Source organism: Lynx rufus, unplaced genomic scaffold (assembly GCF_022079265.1).
Source record: "Lynx rufus isolate CCGP_SWC_20201006 ecotype Redwood Valley unplaced genomic scaffold, mLynRuf1.p SCAF_15, whole genome shotgun sequence".
NCBI classification, from domain to species: Eukaryota; Metazoa; Chordata; class Mammalia; order Carnivora; family Felidae; genus Lynx; species Lynx rufus.
Window position 1 is genome coordinate 50,878,052 of NW_025814829.1, and position 23,705 is coordinate 50,901,756.

Consider the following 23,705-nt stretch of genomic DNA (forward strand, 5'->3'; position numbering starts at 1 on the left):
TTTTAGTTTTACGTAGCAGACTAAAAGGACTACATTTTGCAGTAGTCAAATTTATCAGCATTTTCTTAATTTGCTTTTTTCCCTTTGGTTTCAGACTTAGACGGTCCTGAGGATTTTAAATCAACTTTGAAAAAGTCCAACTTGTGATATATAAGATCTCTAGAAACCTCAGAATTTCCATGCATCTCTATTTATGATACTGGTTCTCAAACTATGCTTCCACAAAATACCATTTTTTCAGTTTCAGCCAAGGTGCTGTGCCATTAAATATGAAAAATAAGAGTCTTTCCAATTTTTCAGAAAAATAAATTTAATGGAGTATCTTTCAATTCTAAGGTTTCCCACCACATTAAAAAAAAATGTTTGGTTACAGCTACTTGTTGCCTTTATTGCTATCTAATAAAACCTGGTGTCATATTATATATTCTGTTATTTTAAATTTAATACGTCAATATTAAACGGTGTTGTGCAAAGATCACTATTACTTCCAGATGTTCTACTAACTGACAAGTTCAAGGATATGGTGTATGTTGGCTTCAGTTAAAAACTAAAAGAGAGATAATGTTAATAACACATACAAATTAGAAAACTAAACACTAAGAATTCTGTTATAACTGCTAATCACTTCTTACTTTCTTGAAAACCCTATGCCTTGATTACAAATATCACAGGCAAATGCATTCAATGAATTCGATTGCCACGCTCCTATGAAATTATGATTTTCTGATGGGCTCAAATAACTTTCCTAAAGGAAAGATACTTTTTTTTTCTTTAACCACAAAAATTATTATTCTTGACATTAGAAGTATAAGTGGGACAAGAAAATTTATTCCTTGTTTTTTAATGCTTCCAGAAGTGGTCTTTATTGCTGTACTGGGTCTGTGAAGAACATATACAAAGGCACCTCTCAACTGGCACTCACAAATAGAAGCTTTGAAAATCTGCACCTATAAAATGCATGCATTTCCTGAACTGGTAGCTGCTTTATTCAACAGACCATTAAAAGCCCATTTAGAGAGGCTCTCGCAAGCTCGTATGCACTACCGCTACTTAAAGCTGATGAACACAGCATAGCAAGAAACAAAATAAAACAAAAAGTTGGACCAACTTTTTGGGAGAAAAAAAAGCTCTTTCCCCAGACCTAAATTTCCTCCAACACTAACACTCGTATAAAGAACAGGTAATGTGACAAAATTGCCCCACTTCCAATCTCCCAGCCAAAAATCCAACACCCCTCCACCCCTCCAAGTATCAATCATCAGCCCAGGCAAGGCAAATGAACTTTTAATCAATAACAGCTACTGTTTCTTGTACCAGGACTGTTTATGATTTAAAAGGGGGAAAAATTTAAATCAATCCTGATGTGAATGTTTTCCCTCTTGAAGAGAAAAAGCAACACCCTGTGTCAAAAGGCAGGATGGGGGGGGGGGTAGTTTCACATGTTTTAAAAAATATGTTAAAACAAAATAAAATTGAAATTGTTTTTGCCCTCAGTAGCTATAGGAAGAAGAGTAGCTACGTAGAGTTGATGAGTCATGTTAGACAAACGGCTTCAATTTATGTCCACACCATTGCATTTCCTGTTTATATTCATACATTGGTATGGATTAATGGAGCTAAAAGGGAATTTAGGGAACATCTGTCCAAAGATGGGTGCTTTGGGGGCCCCGTCACTGGAACTGTTGAGGTGACAGAACGAATCGGCTGAGAAGTCGGAGGGAGAATTCAAACCACCAATGTAACAACAGGTTTTTAGATTATATTGGTGGGTGAAACTGATCATCTATGGAAGCCTCAACTGTGAAATCTGCAAAAGTAGATCTGCTCTGGCTGAAGATTCTTGCCCCTCTCCCTATCCGTAGCCAAAAGGCAACCTTTGCCTGGAATTTCCAGGATGTTACTAAAAACGTTTGTAAACCCAGAACCAGACACCTTTAAGCGCCTCTCCCCTGCCCCCCGCAACACCCCGAGGTGTTCTGATTCTTCCCTCCATGTTTCTTCTATTCCTCTAGGCTACATCCACATAGGTGCATCCAAACACCATAAATCCTCATAATACGGTAATCAGGTCTTCCTACATCTTGAGTTTTCCCACAGCCAGAGAGAAATCAAGGTGGACTCTTTATGAGGCCTGCTGCATTATTTTGGCATGTTTGCACAAACCAGAAATAACTTCTCTAAAGATTACTGAAATGAAATCATCTTTCACCTAATTGGGAAAGGCTTTTGCCCAGTTTTAGAGAGTAACACACTGGGGAGGCAGTGGGGGATGATGATGGGAGTGATTTCTTGACTGTTTTCTTTTACAGTTTGCTGAAATGGAACAAATCAATCCTGTCTTGCTTATTTATAAAACCTTAACACCAATGGGGTGGGGAGAATTAATGAGACCAGGCACAAGGAATGTGGAGATTTTCATTTCTAAACTGCTGGCACACAGACATGCATTAGTGTCTTGTAGCTTTTCAAGGGCGCTGAAGAAATGAGTTTTCTGCCTTTTACAACTTTCAGTGGAGAGCGTGCATTTGCACATAATTACTCACCACTGTAACTGGCAACCAGAAGAAGGATCCAGAAAAGAAGCCCACATTTTTTAAAAACTAGGATACTGTACCCTCACATGTACCCAAAGAACACAGTGATAATTGTTGACCCTCAGAAAAGAATGAACACGTAACTAGTAACACAAAAGACATAGCAGCCTTTCAGGGTGTATTTAGTCCTCATACTATCTCTGTGATAAGGAAAATGAGTCCCCAAAGGATCGAGCGATCTGTTCAAAGAGGCACAACAAGTTCTTTTCATTTTTCTAAGAAACGTTTTCCTGGGAAGTGGAGGAAGACTTTTGATCGGTATTAAACACTACATTAACTTGTGCATAATTAAAAGCTGATGTCTGTCAGCCACAGTAACCATGCTGCACCTGCTGTGTTTTTCTGCTCTGGAGCCCACTTATGAATAGCTGATGTCCTCAAAATGTCTTGCAAATTCCTTGGAACTGTCGTCTCTGCCAGTGTTTACTCCGAGGACACTGATACCTGTGCAGAGGGTACCATCTGCCGGTGCCTGCAAAGTGGCTAAGTCACAAGATGGAACTTCCGCTCATGGATCTTCCCTGTAAAAAAGTTCTGCTTTGCTCCCCGGCAAAGGAGGAGAATGGCCCTTCAATGGACTACATACTCCATTTCATCTCCTGTGCCCTATATCTACACTGCTTGAGTTACCCCATGTCCCCGGGTATTTCAGGAAAAGGACCCTTTCGGCATTTGTTGGTGGTTTCTCTTTGTGTCTGGGACACAGGTGCACAAGAGTCCACACTTTTCCCCATGTCCCACTTCTGTCCTCCATGTCCAAACAGCTCTAACTCCTGCCTGTGGCCTTTACTACTTGACTTTTACCTCAGTGCTTCTAATTTGGTTGATGGCTCTTCATTTAGAAGGAGAAAGCCATCTAGCTCATCACCTTCATGACCCACACAAACCAGATGATCAGGCAACAGAAGAAAATATTAAAGTATGAATATAGGGGCAAGAGTTCATATTTCTCTCCCTTAATGTGCTTGGAGCCTTGGAAGGTAATTATAAGTATGTATGTATTTAGACTTCTGTCATTGATGGTAAGCTGTTTGGAAATTCAATGATGGCTTGTCAGACTCTAGGTAAGGAGGTGGAATTTTCCATTACCAAGATGATTACTTATTATGTTTAGTGCCTTGGACACCGTGGGCATTTGTGACAAAATGAATAACAGTGAGTCCAGGGGAAGGGCATTTGGAAAAAAAAGAAATGCCTACTTTTAGAACCACCATTAGTATTGGCAAATAAGGATTCCTGCCTCAAGCCCCATGTCTTATGGAGGTCTGTGCTTTGAAGCGTCTCCCTCAACATTTTCCAGTCCCCTTCTACTGCCTATGAACAGGTGGAGCTCACAATGCTCCAGGCAAGACTTTCCCTGCCCAGATAGAAACCCACATGGATCTCAGTCAACCTGCTATCCCGTTTGTAGGTTCAACCAGGGGCTGTGAGAAGCTCTGAGACCTGCCACCCATGGGGCCATCCCAGGGCCTCAAGAGGCTGAAATGGCAAGTGGATCACTCCCACTGGCTGGTGTGGAATTTCTTTGGTGGGAGCACATGAGATCGGGCCTCCAGAATGGGGCTGACACACTAATTTGGGGGACTCCAGGTGTTATCTATATTTATATAGATAAATTTTTCCAGAGCTTCACATATCTTAGAGTGATCCAACCTGCCTTCGGGGCATGAACCACTCATAAAGATAGATTGCTCTTAGGGAGGATCTTAACAATGACTTGCAGTCCAACATAACATTCTTTTAAGCTTCTCAAAGATGGAATTCATGATTCTTACTGACATGGCTTCTCAGAGACTGGCCCAGTGCTAAGCATATCCTAGACATTAAAAACACACTTGATTAATATTGCAGTCTCTTCCATCTGTCCATCCATCCATCCATCCATCCACCCATCCATCCACTCAATAATCTCTTCTAATATATTATTCCCTGCTTGCAGGACAGGTGGATTCTCCGAGTTTCCAAAACACAGTGGACTGAGGACCAGTAACATTCCTAAAAGTGTATTCTCAGAAAGGTATGCTGACCAATAAGGACTAATAAATAAGGAAAACTGCATTGAAGGTGGAATATGGAGTGAACTTCTCTAAGATGAAGACTTACATGTACGAGGAAAATCTTATCCAGGTTTCAAGGAAAGCAACATTGTCATTTGCTCAGAATTATAAAAACAGAGAAGCACACATAGCAAGTAACTTTAACTCTCTGAGAAAATGACACTTTGCTCGACAGAACGCCAAGAATATAAAAGTGTGTCTAGTTATCTTTTTATAATTGACAAAGCATAAAAACGTATTATCCTGCTACAGATTTATTTCAAAATGCAATTTAACTTTTCTCTTAATTATGATAGATTCGTTTTTCTGGTATTGTTGTGTTTTTGTAGCTGTTTGCAAGAAACACATCAGCCATCTTTAGAAAGGGAGGTTGATTATAAGGTGCATATTTTCTTTGATTGGCATTAGGAAACAATTAAAAATGAGAATGGAGGCAGCTTTAGGGACCAACTATCTCTCCTAATTTCTCTCTCCCTCTCTCTCTCTCTCTCTCTCTCTTCTCTCTCTCTCTCTTCTTTTTTCCTTCTCTCATCACCTTTCAAAGATGAAGCCATCTCAAGGTTCTCCAACCAACCCAAGGATGAGATATGGTTGAGTCAGAGAATTGCCCCTGGACCAATCAGAAGGTCACCTGTGTCCAAAGAGCAGCTGTTTGCTCTTAAGGGAAGGTTGGATACTGCATCAGACGTATCAGCTATAAATACAAATATCTAGAAAATAGAAGTATAGAGGAAAACAATTAAAAAGCCCTTGTAATTCTACCACCCAGAGATAACTGCCATAAATACTTAAATACGTTTCATTCAAATTTCAGTATACGCATGTATATACTTGATATTGTTTACCAATTTTGGATACAGTGATATTATCTTCTAGCTTACCTTTTAGTCATATAAATATAAATATATTTATTTTTATATATTTCATGACATACATAAATTCTGTTATTTAATGGCTGCAAAAAATGGCTGTCAAATGAATACACCATAGTTTCCTTACTCAATCCCCTTTCATTGAATTTTATGATATTTCTTGGTTTTTTTTCTTTTAATTTTTTAAATGTTTCTTTATTTTTGAGACAGAGAGACAGAGCATGAGCAGGGCAGGGGCAGAGAGAGAGGGAGACACAGAATCCGAAACAGGCTGCAGACTCTGAGCTGTCAGCACAGAGCCTGACTAACGTGGGGCTCGAACTCACAAACCTCAAGATCATGACCTGAGCCGAAGTCAGATGCCTAACCGACTGAGCCACCCAGGAGCCCCTATTTTTCTTTTTAAAACAAAGCTACAGGCGCGCCTGGGTGGCTCAGTTGGTTGAGCGTCCGACTCAGGTCATGATCTTGCAGTTGACGAGTTTGAGCCCCATGTCGGGCTCTGTGCTGACAACTCAGAGCCTGGAGCCTGCTTCTGATTCTGCATCTCGCTCTCTCTCTGCCCCTCCCCCGCTCATGCTCTGTCTTTCTCTGCCTCAAAAATAAAGATAAACATTAAAAAAATAAATAAAAATAAAACAAAGCTACAGTGAAGAATTCTGTAGCTAAGACTGTGTGTGTATATAGTTTCCTTAGAATACATTTCTAAACTGGAATGACTACGTCAAAGAGAATGAACTTTTTAAATTCAAGTTTTTGCAAATACTGCCATTTTTGCCCAGGTGATTATGTCGCTTTAAGATCTTACATGCTGTGAATGAAGTATCTCTCTCATCATATCCTGGGGACATCAGGTTTTAGGTGTTTCTCTGTATTTTTAATTTTTAGTGTTATAGTTGACCATATTCATTAATTATACGCCTGAAATTTAAAAGAGAAGATTGCCGCCATCAGTTTGGTCAATCCCTTAGAGATAAATATCTCCCTACAAATTGGCCTTTTTTCCAAATTTCACTAAGAGTGCAGAGAGCTGAGACTCACAGGGTTCTAATTTTCTATGGAAGAAATCTACGCTGGTTCTGATGCGTCAGTGTTTGTGTAGCCCTGGGCATTGGCTGTTTCTGGCCTAGTCAATGATTTGGAGTTTATTAAGTGAATGGATGTTCTTTTCCATGGACAATTGTTCTACATAATAACGTGCCTTTAAATTACATTTTACTCTAAAAGTGTATAGAAGGTAGTTTTGTCTGGTTGGTTCGTTGGCTGGTTGGCTGGCTGGCTGGCTGGTGAGAGAAGAAAATCCATATTTTTTTCTAGAACTTTCTTTTAATGAAACTCGTTAGAGTGCCAACAACTGACTAATGCATAAATAAAGTCCGGACTCTAGGTTGCAAGTCTTCTGGAGACATGAAAAGGCTCTCAGTTAAGAGAGAAGACTGGGTGTTTCCTCTCTTTTCCTTACAATTTTTGTTGTAATTCACTATTTTCCTTGGATCAGATCTCTCAGGAAAGATGTGTCTGTTTAAGTAATTGCTTACTTCTGCACACTCCTCCAGGTTCAAGGGCAGAGCAATTTACTTGCACACTAACACCCTGCTTCCAAATAAGCTCTGTTCCCGTTGGTATGTTCCTTTCTTCTGGTCTTTGCCACAAGGAGTTTTCCACACCAGAACCAGTCTCCAGATTCCTCTCTATCTGATCTCATTTGCTTCTTATTAAACCCAGAGCTCTTTTGAAAATACTTTAATAAGTACTTTTGATCCCTTCATGTTTTTCAAGGATTTCTCAGTTTCTTCCAAACACTCAGCTGACAGATTTCTGGGAGCAGCCAGTTCCAGTTGGAGACACTTTAGGCTGATGATATCAACTGAACACCCAGGGAAAGGGCCTTTGAGGAGACCTCTTGTTAGCATGGGTGGCTGGGAGCCACACGGGTCCTGTTCTTCATTTCTCTGGAAGTGAGTCAGGGAAGACTTTCAGACCTACACTCTTTGCTTCCTGCAAATGACAATGTTCTCTCAGAAACAATGGACTTTAATAAAAGTATAAGCAACGTCAGTGTGCCTATTTTCCTCCAGTCCGCGCTCTCTGAAGAGTGTTTCTTTCTTGCTAGAGCGGCCATTCTTGACTTCCCTACAATTTTCTGGTCTCTGAACACCCAGAGACCATAAGATCTTTCCACATCAGCAAAACCACTGTTGGGTTCTCTGTGGCTATGAGTGACGACTCAGACTCATGCTAAACTTTCCCGGGGAGGCGGAAAGGTCCGTCTGAAGTCGCGAAATGTACCAGGGGAGAGAGCTAAACTTCAAGGCTTCTGGACCCAGCTCTGCCTTCAGCTTGCATTGTATCTTTGAGGATGTCATGAAGCATTGTGGGTTCCAGATTCCTCATTTGTAAATTGAAAGAGTTAAAAAAAAAAACAAAAAAAAAAAACAACGAAACTTTTATTGTCTTCCCAAAAGCGAATTGCGATTCTAACCAGGAGGGGATAGCACATTTAATTAAACACAAATCAATAAAAAGTTTGATGTGGCCATATACTTTTGGATTTGGAAAATAAATCCTGGGAAACCTTTGAGTACTTTTTTTTATAGTACACACAATGCAAACTAAGGTTTGGTAACAGTGTCAGGGGTGAAGCATAGGTTTCAAAGGACCGAGCAATTACTGGCTGGCGGAGCTACGCTGCGGTGTTATGGCTGTGACACAGATCTGGAGTCACAGAGAAATGCATCAGCTCCTTGGCTTTGCCGGACAGAGAAATGCATCAGCTCCTTGGCTTTGCCGGCGGCTCCATAATCTGGGATAAATTCACGTGGCTCTTTTCTTTTCAGCTCAGACTCTTCATCTAAAAACAAAGACAAAAAGCAAACAAAAATCACATCAAAAAAAAAAAAAACCCAGGATGATAACATTGTTATTACTGTTCCTTTTTACTATTACTGTTCCTTCATACTTGGGACTATTAAAGACAAAGCGTATGACGTGCTTTGCTCAGTAGCTGGCACGAAGCAAATCCTTGCTGACTACCATTAATGTTTTTAGTGCCTGCGGATCTAAAAAATTATTACGTAAACTACTTGAACGCTCACCATTTAATTCAATCAGTTTCTTGTTTGTTTTTGTAGGGATACATGTCAATGCCTTTCTCTTCGCAAGTTTGTTTTCAATATATTCAACATAAATATTCAAAGCGGTTCAGTAAATACAATATATACAAAGCTTCAAATGCTTTGTATATGGAACTTTTCTGTTCCATTCATCAAATACTTGACTTAAATATTTCCAACTTATTTTGAAAAGTTCAATTCCAGTTTATAGAAATCTTATATATATATATATATAATAATCTTACATATATATGTATATATATATGTATTTTTTTTTTACTGCAGGACACTTGGGTTACTTTACAAAGTAGTTCTTCAAAAGCTCATTTTTAAAAGCTGATTTCAAATAGCAAAGAAAGAAAACACATATTGCCATGCCACAGTACCTCCTTAAAATTTAAAATCAGCGTTGTCAAAAAATTATGGAATTTAGTTACTCTGTATACTTAAAAACACAGTTTTACAGTTTCACCACTACAGTTTCTTTTTTTTTTAACAGACTTTTTTAAAGTTTATTTATTTATTTTGAGAGAGAGAGAGAGAGCATGGGAGGGGCAGAGAGAGAGAGGAAGAGAGAATCCCATGCAGACTCCAAGCACGATGCAGGGCTTGAACTCGTGAACCGTGAGATCAAGACCTGAGCCAAAACCAAGAGTCGGGCACTTAACTAACTGAGTGACCCAGGCACCCCTGACCACTACAGTTTCTATATCATTTGGTAGAATATCACAGCTTATTTGGATGTAATTATGAGGTATGTTGTGCATCATATCCAATTCTCTGCTTCACGAGCTTCTTAATTTATTAAGAACATTGTGGTTCACCAAAATTTGTGCTGTGTACTCATTGTCAAAACGTAATTTTATCTTCAATGTCAAACATTTTAGCTAACTCTCTGACATTCACAATAATGTCAAATGTTACACTGTCAAAAGAATGAATTTCTACAAGGTTGGCTTTGATTACATTGAACCGAGGGAAAAAGAAGCATAATTGGGATGAGCTAATTTTTTATTTGTAGAATCTGATGACACTGGCACAATACCCCACGTTTTACTGTGAATTTCTTCTGTTGTTCACGATGCCACACGCTAACAGCTGTTGCTTGAGTATGAATTCAGGAACAAAAAAATCTCGGAATAAAACACGAGTCGGGGTGCTTGGGTGACTCAGTCGGTTAAGTGTCCAACTCTTGATTTCAGCTCAGGTCATGAGCTGGGGGTCGTGAGATCAAGCCCTGTGTTGGGCTCCTCACTGGGCATGGAGCCTGATTGAGATTCTCTCTCCCTCTCCCTCTGCCGCTCCCTTGCTTGTGCTCTCTCTCTCAAAAAAAAAAAAAAAAATAGAGTGAAAGTGACATAGAATAGCCATTGGATCTAAATGAAAAGTTGTATCTCTTGGAATGATACGAAGGGGACTTTCTGTGGTTGTAAAGAGAGCACAGTCTTTATAAACTATATGCTACCTTTTGAAGTAACTGCTGATGCCTCTCCAGCAGACTTGGCCTTCTGGTTTCCATGCAGTCAGCTACACCCCTGAGGCCCCATGGCGGAGGGTAAATGTTAAGTAAGACACATTTTGCACAAGTTCATCGTTAACTTTCTTGAGCCATCAAAATTCGCTTCTTATCCTTCAACTACACACAGGCTTCCTTTTTTAAAAAATGTATTGCTGCTAAAAGTCTTTATTGCAAAATAAAAGAACATTGTCACGCAATAAAATAAACAGTTGTAGATTTTACACTGTACAATAAATGATAAAACAACAGTACCTAAACTGTTCAAACCACTCTCGTCCTGCTTCGCAGACAGGGCTGTTCTGCCTCTATTCCCTTCATTTATTCCACATGTACCTAAACTATAAATTACCATGTTTCTCATGCACAGTCCCCCTGCTGACTGTGACCTGGTGGTTTCATGTATTTTGCAGCCACCCGTCATGGTACAACTGAGTTGTGCACCAGTAGAGTGTTGACTGTTCCCAGAATTATCTGAGACTGGAAGGAGACAGCAGCACCCAAGGGCCCGTGTCTGAGCAGGCTTCATTTCATCAGCAAGCTGTTTCTGAAAGGGAGGTGCTAAGGATCAGGAGAAGAGACGACTTACCACTGGTCATCTTTCAGATTTAGCCACAGATGAGAATAAGAGCCCTGTGCACGGCGAGTACATCTTTACCCACGGCTAGATGAGACCGTGGTAGAGCTGGAAGAACAAAGAGGGAGGAAGCCCACCCAACTAATCACAAATTATTCTAAGGCAACTGTTCTAGTAAAATCTCATCATACAATGAAAAGTCTGGGACACGTCCTAAACCAGATTGGAAACCAGAGAAACGCTTATAAACTAGTATTGCCCTGGGCTTATGATTATACCATAGAGTCATTTTTCAAAACTATCTGGACCTATACTTCCAGGTTCAATAACAAAGGGTTATGACTTATAGGTAAAGGTCACTGGAAGACGGTTTTTAAATAAATACCAGGAAGAGTTTCTTAAAATGGCACAGGCAGAGGAGCAATCCTCATCACTGGAGGTGTTAAATCTAAGTATGGGTGTTAGAAAGAGGACTAGGAATGGGTAAAATGAGCTCCTAAACCCCTTGTAAGGGTTTCATAATGCTCAATCAATATGCTGTTACAAGTAGATCTTAAAGGGAAGAATCTTAGCCCCAACAATGCTGGAAATATAGTTTTAGCAGAGGTCAAACGAAAGAAAAAAGTCTCTCCTTCATGGGTTTATAGATTCTTCCAATGACCTTAGATTTTGGGAGAATCTGATCGTCTTTAGACTAGTCACAGAAAAGAATAGACTATTGATTGAGAGGGATCTTAAGAAGTCACCAAATCCAGGGTTAACTGCTAGTTGCAATGTTCGGCCCATAATTGGTGCACAAGAATCTTTTGGAGAAAAACTTAATATGTTTTGAACATCATCTATACAATGGGGGTGGTATTATCTGCTCAATTCCAGACAGACCAACAGTGTCCAACAGCTTCTAATGGAGAGAAGAGGCGGCCAATTATTTATCTTCTTGTGAGATAATAGAGAAGGTGTGTAGTTAGTTCAAAGCTGATGAATGTGAAATAAAGGCCATTTTGTGAATTATGTTTCAGCTTTTCTGAGATGGTAGTTTGTCTTCAACCTGTGATACATTCTTTTCGTTAACCTCCGTTTTCTTAAAAGATAAACATCAGCAAATTGTTCTCCCAGTGCATGACTACATTCTTGCTTCTTGGCAGAGAAACTTTAATGTCAATCTCATAGAGCAGCTGGTAAGTGGCTGTTCTTTTTAACCCGAATACTGCCCGATCCCTATTATCTCCCATAGTTCTTTTTGTCCACCGCTCAGCAGTAGAATTTCTTTTTCAACTGAAATTATCTGTGAAGCTTCAGCTGGGGAGATATAAGACATTAGTGATACAAATAAACAAAGCCATCGCTCGCAGGGAAAAACAGGCTTTCAACTGCGGTCATAGTAAATCTGCATTTACTAGCTTTGTAACTTTAGACAAGTTACATGAATTCATTTGGACCTGTTTCTCCTTTTATAACGTGGGACGAAGAATACTTTTGCAGGGCCGTTGAGGATTAAGGGAGATGGGGTAATAGCAAGTGCTTAGCAGGTCCGAAGAGACTCCACAGGGTTGTTTCCCTCCAATTACAAGCGGTTGGAAACGTTGGGGAAATTTTCACCGTGGAGTAGAATTCCATTTCACCTGTGTGTTCACAGCGAGCTCTATGCACCAGGCACTGCTACACACACTGTGAGGCAGAGAGCAGAATTTTTAAAAATGAATAGAAGGGCCAGCCGGGTGGCTCAGTCAGTTGATTGTCCAGACTCAGGTCCTAAGCTTGCGGTTCGTGAGTTCAAGCCCCGCATGGGGCTTGCTGCTGTCGGCACAGAGTCCGCTTCAGATCCTCTGCCCCTTTCTCTCTCTGCTTGTGCTTGTGCTCTCTCAAAAATAAATAAGACATTTAAAATGATGCATAGGGGGCGCCTGGGTGGCACAGTCGGTTAAGCGTCCGACTTCAGCCAGGTCACGATCTCGCGGTCCGTGAGTTCGAGCCCCGCGTCAGGCTCTGGGCTGATGGCTCAGAGCCTGGAGCCTGTTTCCGATTCTGTGTCTCCCTCTCTCTCTGCCCCTCCCCCGTTCATGCTCTGTCTCTCTCTGTCCCAAAAATAAATAAACGTTGAAAAAAAAATAAAAAATAAAACGATGCATAGAAAGTTATACTTGCCCTCCGGAAAACGAATGGTATCATTCTTGGGTGAGGCCAGAAAGTCCTCGGTCATTCTTGGGTGAGGCCAGAAAGTCCTCGGTATGAGGCTAGGGAGCTGAGGCTGTGTACTGGGGAGGGGTAAAATGTCAGTGATGCCATTTCCGGAAGAAAAAAATTATGGTGAAAGAACGACCGGTTAATCCTCAGGTAAAACTCTTACAGGCCAAAGTGACAGGGCGGTAGTTAGAGTCGCTTGCTAGAATTCCAGAAGGTGTGTCCCAGAACAATTTTTAGGCACGCACTACAGAGCCTCAGTCCAGGACTTAGCTAGCAGGTACTGAAAGGGGGAGCATCACTTCTGTCCGTCACTGAGCAGGAACAGGACAGCCCCAGTGCGCCCAACGCAGGATTAGTTTCACACTCCTGAATTATCCTGGCTTGGTAGAATTGCTCGGGACATTTGGGGAGCTGCTTCGCGCCCACATTGCCCCATCTGGGAGATAGACTTGTAATTTTACCCAACACGCAGGGGATTGTGACACTGCTTTAAGTTAAGGGTTTGAAGAAAGTCTGCTGTTTTTAGAAGCAAGAGACTATGAAATAACAAAAATAATTTGCTTTTCTTTTTTCACATACAGTTGATTCTCATTATTCATGGATTCTGCGTTTACAAATTTGGGACACTCACTAAAATTTCTTTGTAACTTCCAAATATGTATCTGTGGTGCTTTTCATAGTCATTTCCAGACATGTGCAGAGCAGCAAAAAATTTGACTAGCCTTATGCCCATAGTCCCGGCCGAGGTCAGGCAAGGCGGTGCTGTGCCGTCCCGTTTCAGCTCTTATACTGGAAATAAGTGTCCTTTCCACGGGCTTTTCAGTGCCATGTTTTTAAGCACTTTGTACTTTCTTGCTGGTGATTTCATCTATTTGCAATCGGCCCCCGAATGAAGTGCTGAGATGCTGGGTGCTGCTCCTCAGCACAAGAACCCTGTGAGGCACCTTACGGACAAGACACACACGTTAGAAAAGTTTTGTTCAAGCACCAGTTACCGTGCTTGAACGGTGCCGTTGGCTGTGACCTCAATGTTAATAAGTCAACGATATATACGTGTCTTTAAATAGAAAACACATAAAACCAGGTTACCTATTGATCAGTTGATAAAAATGATGATCAGGGGCTCAGCGGAACCTAACCCTATATTTCCCCGGGGTCCGTGGATCGCCATTTGCTAATTCAATGTTCCCAGCTACTTAGAGGACATACCTAATGCAAATAATGAGAGTCAGGTGTACTTATTACTGGTTACCCTGATTTTTTTCGTTCGCAAAATCACCTCCGGGGAGGAGGAGAGATTAACGATCATTTAATCCAACTCCTTCCTCTGACATTAGAGAAAATGACAGTGTAGAGATGTGGCTTGACCTCGGTCCCTTAGTAAGAGGAGGACAGACACGGACTAAAACCAGGCTTCGGCCCTCCATCCCATCCTTCTACCAACAGACCACTCTAGCTTTCCTGTGTAAGCAGGGGGCAAGTGACTGCTTTGGGAGTGCAGTGTACTAGGGTGGCTTGTGCTGTAGGCCGCATGCCCAGCAGCGTCAGTTCCTCTGGTCATGTTAAGATGGTGGACTACGTATCTCACGTTTCTGAGCTTGAAGAAACACGTGCTCTTGCGCCATGTTCGTGAGCAGTGGCGCACTCTACGGTAAAAGACCTCTGTGGTCCATATCAGGACTCACATCTATAAGAAAGTTTTTCTTTCAAAATCTTCACTCTTATCCTGGGCATGTCTTGTTTATGAGATTAAGTCAGTTGACCTGCGGAGCAGCTAACAAATCTTCATGCATTGGTACACTGTCCTTTGTATTTCTAAGGACCAGGGAGAAGCCATTTACCCGAAGCCAGACAGATTTGGTTACCGTTTAAGCCAAACTAGGTGACTAAGAGAAAGATGAGGCCCAGGGAGTGAACTCCCTAGAGAACCCGGAGAAGCACGAAGGTGACTCTGTCATGAATGATGTCATTGAATTCAGTGAACACTCAAGGACCTATTAAGTACGAAGCATGTTGCCTTGTGCTCCGATCCTCATCTCTTGCGAGTTATGTTGTGGTCTTACCATTACAGTCCCAAATGCATCCTCATTGTCGCTCAGTTTGGGCATGATGACATCGTGAAATAAATAAGTATGATCTCTTCAAAATCATAGTCTATTTTGTCCCTAATCTTTCCCTTGGCACCTTCCCTTTTTTTTCCTCATATATTGAAAATATCTTCTCTAGGAACACAAAGAGCCAATCAACCAAATAGTTTCTAAGTAAGGAAAGTCAGTGTCTAAGGATGAGAGTCTGGAAGAAGAACAACCTGATCTGTTTCTTGGCATGTGGACACTTCTCTTTCTAGCCCCATGGTACTCATTATGTGATGTCATTCCAGCGCAACAAGTAACCCAACTTAGGTGTGATGAGAAAGTTTGGGGAAAATTTAAAGCCAAAGTCTGCATTACTTTATCATCACGTTTTCTCCTCATCAAGTATGATTCATCAAACAGCATTAATTATTAAACGCCACTGGCATCACTTCGTCAACAGATTTCAATCTTCTGAGAAACAAACACGCAAAAGAAAGAGAATTAACGCTGAGTCCTTAACATAAGCCACATATTGAGGCTAGCTCATAATGAGGTTAGCTCATTTAACTCTCATAGGAAACAGTCTAGGTGGGTGTTTTTCTCTTCATCCTAGAGGTAAAAAGAAACAAATAGATGAGATTATTCTTCTAAGGTCACTAAGTAATGGAACCAGCATTTATATCCAAGGATATCTTGATCCGAATACCAACCTCTTTTCACTGTATCACATGGCCTCCCCCTTGCTTATCTGTTTTCCATGTAGTGCATGGAGATTCCAGCACTGTTTCTCACTGTGTGATCCACAGACCATGTTTGTCAGAATCACCAAGGATACTTACTAATGACACAAATTTCTGGACTCCATCTCTGAACCATGGATCTTAATTTCAATGGGGGAGGTCCCGGAACCTGCTCGGTTGACAAACCGCTCAAGTGATTCTCATGCACTTTGAAGTTTGAGAGACAATGGTCTACATAATCATACACATCAAAAGGGGTGGGCTAATAAAGAATATCACAAACCCTACATCAAAGATGCTGATATTTATAGCATGTGCTCTCCGTGCTCTGTCCATATCCCTCGGGCCTTACCTATGTCCCTCAAGACAGCCAGTTTCTTGTGTTTGCGTGACTTTCCCTTGGGGCTCCCCACCAAGCCTCAGATGGGGCTCTGTTTGTGCACATAGTAGACAAGAAGTACCATGGAATTAACTACCCCCACTCGGCCACCCCTCTGCCACAGCTCTTAGCCGGTGACTGGTCGAAACAGGTGTCTAAATCCTCCAGCCCTCTGACTCCTTGGGTAGATGCTTCTGAGATTTGTGTTATGTGCTGTTTTTCAGATGATACCCCACGAGGGGCGCCTGGGTGGCTCAGTCGGTTGAGCGTCCGACTTTGGCTCAGGTCATGACCTCGTGGTCCGTGAGTTCGAACCCTGCGTCGGGCTCTGTGCTGACAGCTCAGAGACTGGAGCCTGCTTTGGATTCTATGTCTCTCTCTTTCTCTGCCCCTCCCCTGCTCATGCTCTCTCTCTCTCTCTCTCTCTCTCTCTCTCTGTCAAAAGTAAATAAACATTAAAACAATGTTTTTAAAACGATGATACCCCACGAGATTAAGTTCCAGTCATCCATGGTGGTGTTCTGGCTTAATATGCCTGCCCATTATGTGCATTCTCTTCCTTGCCTTATTCCCGCACTTTTCCATCAGTATCTCCTGCTTGCCCTTATACACTCTTTGCATTTGAATCTTTGTCTCTGGGTCTGCTTCTGGGGAAATGTAAAACCAAATGTTAACGAAAACCCAATGGTGGCATTCACCTCTATGTGTTTTGCTGCTGTATTTCTCTCTGCACCACTTTACTAAGAGAGCTATCAACCTCAGAACTAACTTCAACTATCTATGCCGGCACATATTTCGAAAATACAGGCCAAACTGGGTGGAACTTGTTCTCTGGCCTCTTCTCAGCCTATCAAATCCAGATATCCTTCCCAGTGAAGCAAAGATTATAAGATTATGAACTCAACTGGCTGTGGGTTCAAAATCCGTCTCTTCCGTGCACTAGTTTTGTGACCTTTGCAAATTTTTAAGCAGCTTCAGGCTTTCGTGCTCTCATCCGTACACTTAAGGACAGAGTCTACCTCGGATAATTGGTGACAGGATTAAAAATGAGAGAATAAACGCAAGGAGCCTGAGACCCATAATATGTTACCAATCGATGTGTGTTTGTTAGGTCCCTTCCTCCCTCACATCTCCATATTTCCTGAAGGTGCAGTGACCACTCTAGTCCCTGGTGATTTAGTGCCCCTTTACTGAACTTGGTGGTTCTTCCTGATCCTGACATTTATGTTTATCTCCATGAAAAGTTAACAACACCTACCAAGAGCTAATGTTCAGTGTCGGCTCTACATAGAGCTCATCGTTTCCTTGATTCCTTGATAGTGTCTTAAATTCATTTGTATATTTATGGTATTAAGCCTTACATGCAGAGGGTGCTTGGTAAATGTTTTTGTTGGTTTGCTAATGCATCAGTGACAGTTAGTAACTTCTGACTTAATGACCCATACTTGATCTATACATGCTATATCAAGATTGGCACCTGCCCTCAGCAGTGCGAAACTTTATCTGGCCCTGGCAGCCGGGAACGAAGATAAACAGGAGAAAGTTTGGGAAGTGAAGCGTGCAAGGTTTGATAGGAGGTGCATTTCAGAACTTCCTGCCTGAAGTAAGGGTCATACAAAGACTGGGTCCTGGTTGAAATCTACCCCCAAATGGATATGGTTTTTTGGGGGAGGCAAGAAGTTTCAAGAACATGGAGGTCTCTCTGTGAACACTATCAGTTGGCTCTTCCCTACTCACCACCCCCCCACCGCCATAGAATCTGGCCCATTGAATAATTGTTTACTTATTTTCCTGCTTCCGCCTATCATGCCCAGTCCCTGTATTATATTCCTGATGCTTATTATGATATCCCGAAAGGCATTCTTAAATGTGTTTTGTAAAAAAACTATGTGGCACCTTATTCTTTTTCAGTTAGATTTCTTTCTGCTTCCCCCGACAAATTATTTTTGTGAAATAATTGCCATGACTGCTGTTTAAATTTCAAATGCTGTTGCTGCCTTTTACAAAGTCAGGTCCGTTTGCAACGCTCCAACTTTGTTTTATATCTGTAATTTCTGGAGACACAACCGAACTGCAGCCTTCTTTTAATAGAGTGAGGCGATCAAGCATTTGAATTATCACCAATAATAGGCATCACCAGGGTCATAGAAGGACCTCCTTGATCCTGTCTCCCTTGTGTCTCCACTTCAAACTCAAGAGACTTTTAAAATATTACCTTTTTCCCACTCTTCTCTTCTCCAGGCCTAAAAATGCTTTTATTCTTCGAAGGGCCCCTACCGCCTATCATTCAAGTTCACTGTGGACAAAAGACCACAACTAGTGATCGCTTGTCCTCGGAAGAAAGAAGCTAATGGTCCACGTCTACTCAGCCACCTGCATTACCCTTTTGCACTTGCGCTAAGAGGTAAAAGCATCCTTAGGTTGTCAGGACAACAGATTTTCCTGGTGCCACCCAGCTTTATGATACCCCCGTCACATAGCCACAGCGTGTGTGGATTCTGAAGTAGGCAGAACGAGGCAGGGGTGAGTGGATGTCTTGAGGGTTCCCCTAAACTGATCATGAGCCATGCAGGGGCCACACAGGATATCATCTCGCTTCAGGATCCAGGGAGTTTTGAGGATGAGTTTTGGTGAAAGGGCCCATGCACAGACCTGGCCCCCTGGCACAGCCACGGAGTTGGACTACACAGCGTTGAGCTCTGAAAGAGACGGGCCTGGTTTCAATATCCCACTCTGGGCTTACGGTCCAGCAAAGTGCAGTAAGTTGAGGCTCAGGAAAATGAACTACAATCTGGGGAACATATGAAGAATGATCAGGAGTGATTTATAATTCTCTTCTTGGCAATGATAAAAGTGTTGGGTGAAGAGCGGTATGCAGAGAGAATCCATCTTGTCCTATTGTGGTCTGTAATCGTTCTTTCCTTGCGGCGTTTGGATACCAAACCCAGGTGTCAATTCTAATGATGGCCTCCATGCTCACGTACAGAAGTTCCAGACCTTCCCTGGGTCCCTTAATTCTGCAAGTTGTCAAGGCCCAAGTGTGCCTAAATAAAGCTTGCATTACTTTTCCACCATATAATTGTAAAGACTGTTTTACTCCCGTCCAGCTGGGGGTAAGATATTATTCGGCCACACTGTCTTGGAAACATTCCCCAATAAGCTGACTAATGATGCATTCCTAATAAATGAAACTCCCCAGAAAATGAGGTACACAGTCCCTGAATATTAAACTCCACTTCTATGGTCACTAGAAGAAAGAATTCTATATGAAAACTTCCTTTTAACTCAACTGCTGGGAAGAATCCAGGTTTTTGAATTGACGGAGGAAGTAATTTATAAAAACCAGGTCTTCTGGGGCGCCTGGGTGGTTCAGTCGATTAAGCGCCTGACTTTGACTCAGGTCATGATCTCTCGGTTCGTGAGTTCGTGCCCCTCGTCAGACTCTGTGCTTCGGATTCTGTGTCTCCCTCTCTCTGCCCCTCACCTGCTCACACTCTCTCTCCATCAAAAATAAATAAACATTAAAAAAAATTTTTTTTAAAAACAATCAAGTCTTCCTTTCCTTGTAAAACCCAGCTTTAAGAGGAGCAAAGGATTTTACAAGTCAAAACTAAACTATCAACTCTTCAAAAAGATGAAATCCTATAAAGGTTAGTATCTGAAATATATAAAGAACTTATAAAACTCAACACCCAAGAAACAAATGGGCAGATGACATGAATAGACATTTTTCCAATGACATACAGATGGCCAACAGACACATGAGAAGATGTTCAATATCACTGATCACCACAGAAATGCAAATCAGAACTACAATGAGGTATCACCTCACCCCATCAGAATGGCTAAAGTCAACAACAGGTGTTGATGAGGATGTGGGGAAAGAGAAACACTCTTGCACTGTTTTGTGGGAATGCAAACTAGTGCAGCAACTCTGGAAAACAGTACAGAGGTTCCTCAAAAAGTGAAAAATAGAACCGCCCTACAATCTAGCAATTACACTACTAGGTATTTACCCAAAGAATACAAAAATACTAATTCGAAGGGATACATGCAGCCCAATGTTTATAACAGCTCTATCAACAACAGCCAAAGTATGGAAAGAGCTCAAATGTCCATCAATGGATGAATGGATAAAGAAGAAGTGATATATGTATATATATATAAGAAGTGATAAATGTATATATATATATATATATATATATATATATATAATGGAGTATTACTTGGCAATCAAAAAGAATGAAATCTTGCCATTTGCAACACCATAGATGGACCTAGAGAGAATTATGCTAAGTGAAATAAGTCAGGCAGAGAAAGACAAATACCATAAGATTTCACACATATGTGGAATTTAGGAAACAAAAACAACAGCAAAGAGACAAAGAGAGACAGGCGAGCCGCTCTTAACTATAGAGAACAATCTGATGGTTACCATAGGGGAGGTCAGTGGGCAGATTAAGGCATGTATGTGTGGTAATGAGCACCGGGTGATGTATGGAAGTGTTGAATCACTGTATTGTACACCTGAAAATCATATCACTCTGTATGTTAACTGTACTGGAATTTAAATAAAACTTAAAAAAAAAAAATAAAAAGAATCAGAAAAAAATAAATAAGTAAATTTCCTGCTCTTGGGGAAAGTAGAATTAGTGCCCATTTCTCCCATCTCATAAGCTTTCTGGTCATTTAACGCATTAGAGAAGAATGTATGTTTCTTTCGTAATTTGGTGCATTTTCTCAAGTAGTTTGGTGCAATGATTAGATCCAAAAGGAAGGAGAAGGGACATGATTCCCTTAAGACAGCTTCTGTTTCTTCATCGACATGTCTGCTTACAACTTGCAGAGGCCAGGCTGGATGAAAGTTATCGATGTCTTAGACACCAATCCCTGGTGTCCTGAATGAGTTCCTTCCCAGAAACATTTGCACTTCCTTGCGGGGCTGCTGCTTGCCATGCCTTCAAAGAATCACACCCCAACCATCACAGAACGGTTTCCGGTCCCAACCTCATCGATTATCATCATTTTGATCACCATTCTGAAGACTACAAGCATGGTTTCAATCACTTCGTACAAGAACCTTGTGGGAAAATGTTCTGGATGAATTATATTCCAATATAAAGAGATTACGGTATGAAGGGGGATTAAAGGGAGACTGTCCACCATCAATTTCAGATGACTCATTTGGAGAATTAAATAAAATAATCTTGAGAAGATGTCTGGCAGATAGTATATTCTCAACAAATGTTGGTTTCCTTACCTTTTCTCCAAGCTTTGGAGTTTGACCCAAAAAACACCTAGGACATCGTTCAACATTGTTCAACATCATCAAGGATGATGTTCAACGTGGTTACTTAAACCAAGTTTCATGTGACAACAATAGTATTTAAATGGGAAGAAATATTGAATAGCTTCTTTTTGTCTGATTATAAAAGTAATACTATGTTCTATGTGTAACATTTGGAAAATTAGGAAAGTGTAAAAGGGCACAGAAATGTCAGCAGAGACACTACAGTTGCAGGTTGTTGTATAGGTTTTTTGTTGCTCTTTTTTGTCTTGTCTTTTCTTTCTACAAAACTGAGGTCACAATATTCTCTACTCTGGCTTCTGTACTTACGAATACATCATAAGTATTTTCAGGGCGCTAAATATTCTTATTGTTAACAATTGCATAGTCTACCGTTTTGTGACTCTATTATTCATTTAACTAATCTCTAATTTTTAAACATGTAGGTTCTTCCTGGCTTTTCCTCAATGATAAATAATAATCTGATAAAAACTATTATTCATGAATCATGACTGATTAGTTTAAATAAATTCCCAGAAGTTTTGAAGTTAAAGAGTATGAGCTCAAGAGTCTTGACATATGGTAGGTAAATCTATATGTGCCCATGCGAATATGTGTTTACGATTAAGAGTGTATATGGGGGCGCCTGGGTGGCTCAGTTGGTTGAACGACCAACTCTTGCTACTGGCTCAGGTTGTGATCTCATGGTCGTGAGAATGAGCCCTGCGTCAGGCTCCACGAGTGTGGAGCTTGCTCGGGATTCTCTCTCTCTCTGCCCCTCCCCCATTCTCTTGCTGTCATAATAAATAAACAACTCTTTTCTAAAAAAGAGTGTATACGTGTTTGTTTGTGATCCCCCAAATTGTACCAATTCGTATTCCTATCTGCAGTTTGGGCAAAAGTTCATTTTCGGGCAGAAGAACATCTCAGAGCCAGATAAACAATAACCAGAGACAGTTTAATGCAGAGAATGAAAAGAAAAGTGGTAAAGCAAACCAATTTTCTTGTCCTGCCACATATCCGAATGCTGAAGGGGAGACCGCTGAAGGAAGGGAGCCAGAGAGATATCTTCTACACGTATCAGATTTGGGGCGAATTCTTGAGAGGAAGAAAGGAGCAATGTGTTGAAGGGCTTGGACCTTCAGAAAGCGGGTAAAATGTAATGGCACAAGAGAGGATATGTGATTCTATGCATGCCATCACGTAGCTCCTTCCCTTCCTTTTTACCCACAGAAAATGTCAGGATTTGGACTGCTTACAACTCTGGGTATACGCGAATGATGTTCCCCACATGGCCAGAGGGAAATGGCTCAGACATGCGCATTCCTGAGGCAAGCTGAGGGGTGCGGGCTTGGGGGATTCCTGTAAGGTTGAATCGAGGTGGTCACGGTGGCCGTGCTGCAGGAGGCTAAATTGGAATTGTTGTCCGGGTGTAGTGTGTATAAGTAGTTTTGAGCAGGAAAATTGGTTTCCGCACCCAAAGGCTATCTTTCTATGTGGGTCTGTCACATCGTCTTTCTTCAAGTCCTGCTTCTCAGGTTCCTGAAAGGATATGTGTTCGTTGTCTTTTCAAGTATTTTTTTTTAAAATGTAAACAAAGAATAAAAATCTTTCATAAGCGTATCACCCCGAGATAGGGTATCATCGTTTCTTTTATGGTGTATTTACTTCCAACCATTTTTTTTTCTTTTTATACCTTGTGTTTCTTTCACACAATGAAAGCCAATTGTATACACAGTTTTATGTCTTACTTTTTCACTTACATACAATATTGTACAACATGACGATATTTGTATGCCATGTAACATTCTTTAGAAACTTGTTATTTAATAGATGTCTAAAATTTCATTATATCAATATGTGCTAAACTACTTAAAATTCTCCCATTGTTCACTGTTTAATGTGCTTCTGTTATTTTACTAATAGGAGCAACACAGTGAGGAGCATCTTCCGTTAGAAGCATTTCTGATCATTTCCCTAATGTATGTTTTTCTAGAAACATATCCATCATTTCTGAGAAAAGGAAACTTGATGACTAAAACTGGAGCCCCAAAGCTTATTTTTCTTTTATTTCATTTACTTTCTGTCCATGTGTTATAGGGCCACCATTTCTTTATGAGCTCTCTTTTTGTTTGTTTTAAAATAATGGGCATGGGGGTGGGGGGTTGCTGGGTGGCTCAGTCAGTTGAGCGTCAGACTCTTGATGTCAGCTCAGGTCATGATCCCAGGGTCATGGGATGAAGCCCCTTGTCGGGTTCCACAATGAGCATGGAGATTGTTTGGGATTCTCTCTCTCTCTCTCTCTCTCTAT